Source organism: Suricata suricatta, chromosome 5 (genome assembly GCF_006229205.1).
Source record: "Suricata suricatta isolate VVHF042 chromosome 5, meerkat_22Aug2017_6uvM2_HiC, whole genome shotgun sequence".
NCBI classification, from domain to species: Eukaryota; Metazoa; Chordata; class Mammalia; order Carnivora; family Herpestidae; genus Suricata; species Suricata suricatta.
The window spans coordinates 60,073,122-60,083,534 of record NC_043704.1 but is presented as its reverse complement, the minus strand read 5'-3'; the positions used below and the strand labels follow the sequence as shown (position 1 = coordinate 60,083,534).

The following is a 10,413-nucleotide window of genomic DNA, read 5'->3' as shown; positions in this document are numbered from 1 at the left end:
TGTAGGAAAGTGGATGGACCTTGAGGGTGTCCTGCTAAGTGAAATAAGTCAGGCAGAGAAGGACAGATACCATATGTTTGCACTCATAGGTCTAACAGGAAACTTTCAGAATGATCTAGCTTCAAGAAAAGCAAGCAGTTAGTAGTGCTTAAGAAAAACTGATTCAGTATCTAATGGATAGTTGATACCTGTCACAACACAGCATTTTATATACCGTTAAGTGAAACTGCAATACAATCTAAGTTTATTTTGGGAGTGTTTGATGTATAATTGGATTTAATGAAATGTTTAGAGGTGCAGTAGGCATGACTTTGAGTAGATAATGAAAGAAAATGCAAAATGCTTATTGATTTATGATGTGGTCTCATCTTAGCTTGGGCAAACCATGCAGTATTTAATACATAGTAGCAGAATATTTACTATGGAAGCTTGAAAAAAAATGTGGTTTGTATATACAATGGGATACTACTTGGCAAAGAATAAGAAAGAATGAAATCCTTTTGCAGCAACGTGGATGGAACTGGAGTGTGTCATGCTAAGTGAAATAAGTCAGAGAAAGACAGATACCATATGTTTTCACTTATATGTGGATCTGGAGAAACTTAACAGAAGACCATGCAGAAAGCGAAGGGGTAGGAGAAGTTACAGAGAGGGAGGGAAGCAAACCATATGAGACTCTTAAATACTGAGAACAAACTAAGGATTGATGGTGGGGGGAAGTTGGTGGTGGGCGTTGAGGAGGGCACTTGTTGGATGAGCATTGGGTATTGTATGAAAACCAATTTGACAATAAATTATATTTTAAAAAAGAAACTGAAGATGCAAGCAAGGGGCTTGTACATCATGCAAATAGTCTTTTAGAGCCAGTGAAGGGTTTTAAGTATTTTAAGATTTTAGTTTAAGATTTTATTTAAGGTTTAAAAATGTTTTTAATGTTTTTTATTTATTTTTGAGAAACAGAGACAGCATGAGCAGGAGAGGGAGGGTCAGAGAGAGAGAGAGGGAGATACAGAATATGAAGCAGGCTCCAGGCTCTGAGCTGTCAGCACAGAGCCAGACACAGGGCTTGAACCCATGGACCGTGAGATCATGACCTGAGCCAAAGCTGGATGCTTAACCTACTGAGCCACCCAGGCGCCTCTATTTAATGTTTTGAGATTCAGCTAGGCTGTGTAAAAAATGGACTTGGCCTGGAGGCAGGGAGACCAGGTTCACTTGGCCACCACATTATATCACTAGTTTATGAACTGCAAACACATGCCAGCTAGCTGGAAAATTGGACTGGTGTTATTACTTGACTTTTCATTATTTGAATTTCAGCTTCAGTCACAAAAGAGGATAAAATTAAAAAGCTAACATTCAGATATCTGACCAAACAAATTTCTCTTATTTAATACTTCTAATTTGTCCTAGAAAGGTGTTAATGTGTTATTTTAAACTGTGGTCCAAGGAAACTCTTAAATTGTTTTCGGAATCATCCAAACTGTGTTATTTTTGACTTGATAAATTGTAGTGGATTCAGAAAATCATACACATCCTAGATATGACATTTATTAACCAGAATAGTTTCTTTCTTTTCTTAAGTATGCTCCTTGCCTAATGTGGGGCTGGAACTCACGATCTTGAGATCAAGAGTCAGAAGCTCCATTGACTGAGGCAGCCAGGCGCTCCTAGCCAGAATAGTTTCTTAACAAGAATACTTTATATTCTGATCATAACAGAAATGACTTTCTACAGCTGGACATACTAATACTATACAATTTCATGGAGGTGCTATTAGCATTCCTATTTGGTTCTGAATTGTGGAGTCTTCCTCTTCTGCAGCTTTGATTTGGGTGGGCTAAGTCTATCCCTAATTAGAACTTCATAGGTCTAGGTGGACGAGTTAAAGAAAATAACCAGTCTGTTTGTGGTGCCACAGTTCACAGGCAACGTTAAAGTCTTTCTGGTCCATCACACCTTTTAAACACTAAGTTGCAGTTACTGTTTAATTTTACACTTTTTCTCAATACAAGGTCAGCGTCTTCTGTACACAGGCTTAAGTAATTCTTACGATGCCATGCCCTGTGTGCACCTTCTGGAAGTTACCTGGTCTGGCCCATGGGCATCTATTATCTGGGACATTTCCAAACCTGGTTGTGGAAGCGCTTCGGAATCTTCAACCACCACTAGGTGGAGGACACCTGTTTCAGGAGAGGAAGAGTTGTGAAATATCAAGCGAAAGGCGGAAAAAGGAGTTATGACCACGGTTCCAGGGCTCCAAGCACATTTTGCAGTTAGGGGACCCTCAGGTCTCCATTCATAACGTGGCTCTACACCTCTCAGATCTAGATCTTCAGGAACCTAAGCTTGAGGTTCAAACCCCTCCCCCAATGCCACATACTGTTTTCCCCCAGCTGGGAGGCCGCCAGGACATTTCTGAACACGGTCATCTCCAGCTGAAAGGAATCCGTGCTTTGTTGTAACCGCAGGATGATAGATGACCGCAACCTACAAATTCGAGCAGCGTCAGGTTGGCAATGATCTTCCAGCGAAAGGAGACGTCTGGATTCTCTTCCTTCTCCCCGACTTCTTGTGACGGAGGTATCATTTACCTTCCTACTCTCTAGAGTAAGAGGAGCTTTCTTAATCGTTCTTGAAAGCCTCCCATGTCCTCTTCCTTTCTAGTTTTTCCACTTCCAAACTACTGAAAGACGTGACAAGCAGCACAGAGAGCAAGATACAAAGAAGTTTCTTAAAAACACCTCCTTTTCTAGGTTCTCAAGGCGTCCCCTTTAAGAAACCAGGCCCACCTCTCTCACATTCACCTACTGGCTTTCCTTGCTGCCCATCACTCTACCTTTAAGAATATTTCCTGTTCCTTCAACCCAACTTGCACACCTCCGCCCCCCGGCCCTCCTCATTGGGCCGCCCGAGGCCCGTTCACTCTTCGGTTTTCCCTCCAACTCCTCCCGCCCTCTAGCCCAGCGCAACCGCGTCCTAGGTTCTGATTGGCCACCGCGGCAACCTCCCCGGGGCCGGGTTGGTGGGCTGAGTGGCAGGGGTGGGAGCGCGGCGCACCAAGGGTAGGCTGTTCTCTTGCCGAGCCGCGGCCGCGGGAGGGGCGGGGAGGGGCGGGGAGGGGCGGGGGGAGGGGGGCTGGGAAAGTTGAGGCCGCGCTGCCGCCGGGTCTCCGGCCTTGAGGGCTCGGGATCGCAGCGGCGGCGGTGGCCGCCAGAAGAGGCGGCGGGGGCGGGGGGAGAGGAGGGCCTGGGCCCGCGCTCCCCCAGCCCCAGAGGAGCAGGCGGCGGCCGCGGACGGAGAGATTCGCCCCGGCGGTCGGACACCCCTGCCGTGCCCGCCAGGGATCATGACCCAAGCGGGGGTCGCCGCCGCCGCTGCCGCCGCGGCCGAGACCGCGCAGCCCGTGGGTGAGTGACTGCGGGAGGGGGCCACTGACAGCCGGGGCGGGGGGCGGGGGCCCGGGCTGCGGGGGCGGCTCCGGGGGGCGGCTCCGGGCTCTGCTCCACCCACCCCCTCCCAGTCCCGGAGACTGGGGTTGCGCAGAGTGTGTCTCCTTCCTGGGAACCCCTGAGTGCTGAGCCCAGTGGGGTGAGAGCGTGGGCGGTGCACCTACCCTTCTTCTCCCGGGTCTCCGGCGCCCCGCGCCCCCTGGTGCCGGCCCGGTGGGGGACTTGCGCTGCGGCCCGGCCCCCAGATGCGCGCGGGGCGAGAGAGGCTCCACGCTGCCCTGGGTGCATAAAGAGCCGGGCATCAAGGTTCATACCGGATGGCCTTTGCCTGCCTCCTTCACCTTTTCCTGTCTACTTCATCCTCACTTTATTCCTTGCTCTCTGAATTTCTTAGGACCCACTGGTCGGACTCGTGAGACTTGCTTGTTAAGTCTCACCCCTACAGTCAGAGTTAGGTTTGCATTTTCATTTTAGAAGCCTTTCTTTCCCTTTCTTAATAGGATCGGTACAAGCAAACGGCCAACTCTTGAAATCTGGCTCCATATTTCTGAAGAAATATTTCTGGACTCTTTTTCATGTTTCACATTTTGATCATTGGGTTTTCCAATACTCACTTTCCCCTCCCCGCCCCACGGTTACGTTGGGTATGGTCGTTCGAGTTCATTAACTTTGTCTGGAAATTACAGACTACACAAACCTATTTGCGTGTGGAGTCCTAGCTAAGAGCCTGCAACTTATGTTCTCATACCATTTTTACCGTAAGGTATACTTGACCTAACACCAAATTTAACACAAAAATACGACAGTTGTGGCTGACTTAAGTTTGCATAAAGAAGGTTGCTTACCTCTAGACAAGGTAAAGATTTCTTGAATAAACACTTCGGTGGGTAACATGGACCCTAAACATATCCGTACCTTTGATTTTTCTTTAAAAACAAGTGAGCAAACAAACCAGCCTGCTTTTTGAAGGATCAACAGGCTGCCCTACTCTCTAATCATCTCGATGATTTCTTCCTCTCACATAGGACGCTTGTTTAATGTAGTACAGAATCATTCTATGGGATACATTTGTGGCTTGCCTTTATTTATAAAGGATTCTGAAGCAGAGTACTTTGTAATCTTTGCATGTCTGTAACCGGGAATAGTATAATGTCTCCAGTACTACAAGAATGAATACTTGATCTTACATTTTGGTCTATTTTAAGTAATATGGTTCTTGTATATGTAGGTATTATATTCTGTCTATATTTAAAAGAGGAATTTTGTAAAATCCAAACATGACTGTAGCCTAGAACATTCCTTAATATGAAAGCACAGCATTGCAGGCATATAAGGGCAGCATAGGATTGAAATATTTATTTTCTGAGTTAGTTGTAGATAGGACATCATGGAAATGTGAACCAGTCATGTAAGAGAAATTGATGGGTTACATGGTCAACAATGGAAAAGAAACATTAAGAAAACAGAATGTTTAACTAAGGTTAGAAGATAAGCATTAACAGGTAAACAGCTCAGAATTGTTACTTATAAACAGGGACTGAAATCAAGCATAGGTCTTACCATATCTGTCATCCCTTACATTTCTAGCCTCAAGTCCAGTGGTTCCGAATCTGGACCGCAGAGTAGAATCACCTTGCATGCTTTTACATTTTAATGTCCATGCCACTCCCTCCAAAGATTCTCTTTTTTAAAAAATGTTTTAATGTTTATTTTTGAGAGAGAGACACACACACAGAGTGGGAGCGGGGGAGGGGCAGAGAGAGAGGGATACACAGAATCTGAAACAGGCTCCAGGCATCACCCATCAACACCGAGTGCAAGGTGGGGCTTGAGCTCAGACTGAAAGATCGTGACCTGAGCCAAAGTTGGATGCTTAACTGACGAAGCCACCCAGGTGCCCCTCTTACTTTTGATATGGTGTGAGTCCTAGCCAGAGACCTAGTTTTTAATGTTCCCCAGGTGTTTCTATTTAGCAGTCATGGTTGATAACTACTGAGTCTAGAACAATGTCCAAGCTGGTAGGCTTGTGTTCTTGGCTCTGCTGAATTAGGCCTTCACTCATGTGTCCAGTTTTTACCCAGTGCTTCCAAACCTTTGGACCTCCTCATGGTCCCACCACTATGTAGTTCAGATCTCTGCTTTTGTTAATGACATTGGTCATTCTCAGCATGGGGGCAGCCCTCCTTTTCTCCTTCTCCCCACCAACAATAGTTTTAACTCTACTTTTATGAAGTTTTTCCTAACAGTTCTCTTAACGATTGATTCCCTTTGAACTTGTATGCCACATATTGTTTAAAAGACTCCCTTTATGCTTATACCATATGGTGGTTTAATTGTACATGTGTTTTATTACTCTCAAGCGTAACAGCAAGGAGTATTTTATTCTTTGCCTCTTCTACAGTGATTTGCTATGACTTGGATTGGTTTGCTTTGGAATCCTTCTGACCCTGCTTGCAAGCCTAGTTTCAGGTTTGATTGTGTCCCAGATGTTTCTGTTGTGGTAGCTTTCTCACATCTGCCTTGCACTGACTTCATGTTTGGATGTCAGTGTTTTAACGTATCTTTTCCTGATTTCTTCAGTAGGTTATTTTCTTCTCTGTGGCCCCATAACATCTTGTACTTATTTCTGGAATAATACTAATCAGGTTGCCCTAGTATGGGTTTCTCTACCTTTTCTACCAGACTGCTATCTAGAGCCTCGATGTGGAGCAACTCCAGGAGGTGTGTTTCGTGTTGTATTCTTAATAGCATTGCAGCATGGCAAAGTGAGAACCCCCCCAACGTGGGAGGTGTGTTCTCCTCATCCTTGTAATTTTTAATTTTTTAATATTTTAAAGATTTTACTTTATTTTAAAGTTTTATTTATTTACTTTGAGAGAGAGAGTACACACAGGTGCAAGTAGGGGAAGGGCAGAGAGAGAGAAAGAGAGAGAGAGAGAGAGAGAGACACCCAAGCAGGCTACACGTTGCTCAATCTCATAGTTTGTGAGATCATGACCTGAGCCGAAACCAAGAGTCTAACACTCAACCAACTGAGCTACCCAGGCACCCGTAAAGACTATATTTTTAGAGGCACCTGGGTGGCTCAGTCAGTTAAGCGTCTGACTTCAGTTCAGGTCATGATCTCACAGTTCGTGGGTTCTAGCCCCGTGTTGGGCTCTGTGCTGACAGCTCACTCAGAGCCTGGAGCCTGTCTTCAGATTCTGTGTCTCCCTCTCTCTCTCTGACCCTCCTCTGTTCACACTTGCTCGCTCTCTCTCTCTCTCTCAAAAATAAATAAAAAACATTTTTAAAAAAGATTGTATTTTATTTATTTATTATTATTTTTTTAATTTTTTGAGAGACAGAGAGAGACAGGACAAGCCAGGGAGGGTCAGAGAGAGAGGGAGATACAGAATCTGAAGCAGGCTCCAGGCTCTGAGTTAGCTGTCAGCACCGAGCCCGACGTAGAGCTCGAACCCCCAAGCCATGAGATCATAACCTGAGCCGAAGCCGCATGCTCAACTGACTGAGCCACCCATGTGCCCCAAGATTGTATTTTTAAGTAATCTCTACACCCACTATGGGGCTTGAATTTACAACTCCAAGATTAAGAGTCACATGCTCTACCAACTGAGCCAGCCAAGTACCCCCGTCTTTGTAATTTTAGGGCCTAACATAGCACTTGTCATTAGTAGGGACTAAATAAATGTTTGTTGAGTGAGTAAATGACTGCCGTGTTATATATTATGCAGAGATAGTCCAATATGTCTTTAACATAGGTTGACTTGACTTGGATTGATTTGCTATTAAATATTTTTATGCCTTATACTTCTGTTATGGATTTAGTAAGAGTTAATGGAATTTAAGTAATTATGGTTGTGGCAGACCCCTTAAACATGTAATCTTCCTTCCAGTATGCATAGGGATATATACCTTGAGTCTTTTACTCTGAGCTCTAGAGGTTCTTTCTTATTATCCATAAAATACTGGCAGAACTCTCACTAAGAGAAAAGCTTTTAAATGTCCAGTTGGATAATTTTTCTTTTTCTCATTAAATTTTCCATATGTGTACAATTGCACCTCTTCAGAAAGCCAGATCTTTTAATTAGATCAGTAGAGCATGATAAGTTGCTCCTATTAATGTGCTAATACTGTGTTTTAAATTCAGTTCATCAAGTATTTATTGAGTGCTTACCATGTGCCTAATGCTCATAGGTGCTAAAGAGAGTACAGAAATAGTAAACAGTGGGGACTCAGCTCTCAAGTTTTTAGACTTATTGGAAGGATTGGGGAACACTATTTCACATAATTAAGGGACTGAACATGGTATTCAATAGATGCAAGTTTAAATGTAAATGCCCCAAATCTAAGATGCAATGATTAATACTATGGAAAATTAAGACAGACCAGATATTCTTTCAGTAGACTTTATTATGCTCATATACTGTGTACTAATTGTTGAGGATACAAATATAAAATGTGGTTTCTACCATTTAGACGCCTTACAGTCTGGTGGGAAAAACCAGGAACCATATAGAGTATATTTCATGTTAAGATGTTGTGTAGTATCATGTCAGGATGTTTGGGACTAACCTGTAGGTATCCGAGAAAGTTTCAAAGAGGGTAAGGTAGGAGTTTTCAGTTGGCAGGTTAATATGAACATTCCACACAAATGAACAGGGACAAAAGCATGGAAGTAAGTAAGAGGGATTGTTTCCTGGGTAAGGAGCTGCAAATAGATGAGTCTCAGTGGAAACTGGTATGTCAAACAAAAAGCATGGGCTTTGGAGTCAGATATGTGGTTTGCAACCTTTGATTCCTGACACCAGGAATAAAGCACCCTTGCAGGTCCTGCCTGTGGAGGATAGCAGTAATCTACTGGTAACTACACTGCTACTGTTAATACAAAGAGGTGCCCAGGATTCGCCAGTTTTCATCTATGCTCCTATCTTCCCTTTTAACTATTGCCTGGCTGCTGTGTGGAGCCCCAGATAGCCTTACTTCACAGTTAATGAAGCCAGTATTGGGTCCCTGGTGAAGACATCCTTACCTTAGCTACTGTAATTTCTTAAACAGCAGAAGCCACAGTGAAGGGGACAGGGAGAAGAAATTTGTGGTGTAACCATGAGAGGTACCACTTCTACCTCTACTCTAATTTCTCTTTGGAAATGAGCAATAGACATTGCCTTTGGTTAACTTAAGCAGAAAGCTTATGGATAGATATTGGCTAAGCTCACAGAAGTGAAGGAAGGCAGAATAATCAAGCTGTAGGAAGGCCTGGGAACAGCATCTTCCAGGATCCCATGGGTCCGTAGGGCTAACTGAGCCCCAGCCTCCTTTCCTCCTTGTGGACTTATTGGTCAGCCCTTTGCCCACCTCAGAGATAAGCCGTATCAGACCTCAGAAATCAGGCAGAGAAGCTCTCCAAAGGAAAAGTAAGCTATTGTTGCCAGAAAGCCAAAATACAACAGATGTTTCCTATGGAGTTCATTGGATTGGATAGTGTGGAGATCTTTTGCAAGAAGTTTTATGAATAAAAGCTAGGTAATGGGGAAGAGTGGATGGGACGTGAGGAAGAAGGGACAGCGAGTATGAACTACTGTTGAAGAAACCTGATGGTTGGGAGGGAGAAAGAATGAGACCACATGGAAGGGATTACAAGATCAGGAAAAACAACAACTTTTTTTGCCTTTTAAGTGAAAAAAAAATTGAATAAGGATATATTTAAGTGGAAAAGCACTAACAGAGGAGGAGAGATTAATAATATGTGAGAGAGAAGCTGTATTACATAAGATTACTAAGAAGTGAGAATGATAGCATCTAGGACAAAGGTAGAGAGTTTTGTGTTAGAAATATTAGAGAAGGTTTTAGAGAGGAGGACAGACTTGCTTTAAAGGGTTAATAGTATTTGAATAAGCAGAGCAAAGTAGAAAGATCACTTCAATGGTCAAATAGCATAGATTTAGCAAAAAATGAACTAGTTGATTAGGAGCAGAGGGAACAACCTGTCTGGATTGGAGAGACGAGTAGCTGACATGATTAGCTTGATAGCCCTCCCATGTGTGTTGTATTAAGTGGAAGTGGGTAGGGGAGACTGGCCAGTGAAGAAAATGGTGTTAGGTAGAGCCATGAAAGCTAGGACCCAAGAGTTTGATACAGCAGATGCTGGAAAATAGTACCGTAGATTCTGGAGCAGGAGAGGTATATGCTGAGTACCAGAAGTTGGAAAGACGCCTGAGACACTGGAATATAAAGCCTTTGAAGAATAGGGGAAAGACTGGGAGCTAAAAAGACTGTTAAGAGGCATACATGTGGGGCGACTGGGTGGCTCAGTTGGTTGAGTGTCTGACTCTTGATTGTAGTTCAGATCTTGATCCCAGGTTGTGAGTTTAAGCCCCGTGTTGGGCATGAAGCCTACTTTAAAAAAAAAAAAAAAAGCAAGAAAAAAGAAAAAGAAAGAAAAAGAGAAAAGGCCAGACATGTAAACCAGGACCTAATCTGAGATTGTAGGAATAAACAGGAGATGAACTTTGTGGAAAGAATTGATAGGATTTGGTGAGAAACTTTGAAGATTAATTTTGGGTTTTAGAGCCTGGATAAAGTTTTGGTGTCACGGATAAAAATGGAGAAATTGGAAGTAGGTCTCTTAAGAGGCAAGGTTATTCAATATGTTGCAAAAACCTGTTAATTGGTTTTGAAATGAAATATTCTGAAGAGCACTTGCCTCACCAAAGGTTTGGGGCAAGATTTGTGTTGAAAGTTGGCCGTATTCTAAAACAAAACAAAGCAAAGCATAGTGCCTTTTACACGGAAACAGTTTGAAACGTTGTTGAGAGAAAGCAAATAGAAAAGCAAACGGTAGTGAGCCTTGGAAGTCAAAGTGAGAGACAAGGATTCATGTTAGAGAAGGAAAATGCATAATTGGGGAAGAGGAAGACAAATTGGGAGAGAAACCACCAAGAAAAGGGAGACAGCAGCA

At 43.5% G+C, this 10,413-nt stretch overlaps 1 protein-coding gene across 1 annotated transcript in view; it reads left to right on the top strand.

Annotated features, from left to right (window-relative positions):
* Positions 1-3,147: 3,147 nt before the first annotated feature.
* The window catches only part of USF3 (upstream transcription factor family member 3), a 44,647-nt gene continuing 37,381 nt past the window's right edge, over positions 3,148-10,413 (top strand). Inside the window, exon 1 of the mRNA XM_029939292.1 lies at positions 3,148-3,410. The gene's annotated coding sequence lies outside the window, so the exon portion shown is untranslated. The remainder of the gene's footprint in view (positions 3,411-10,413) is intronic.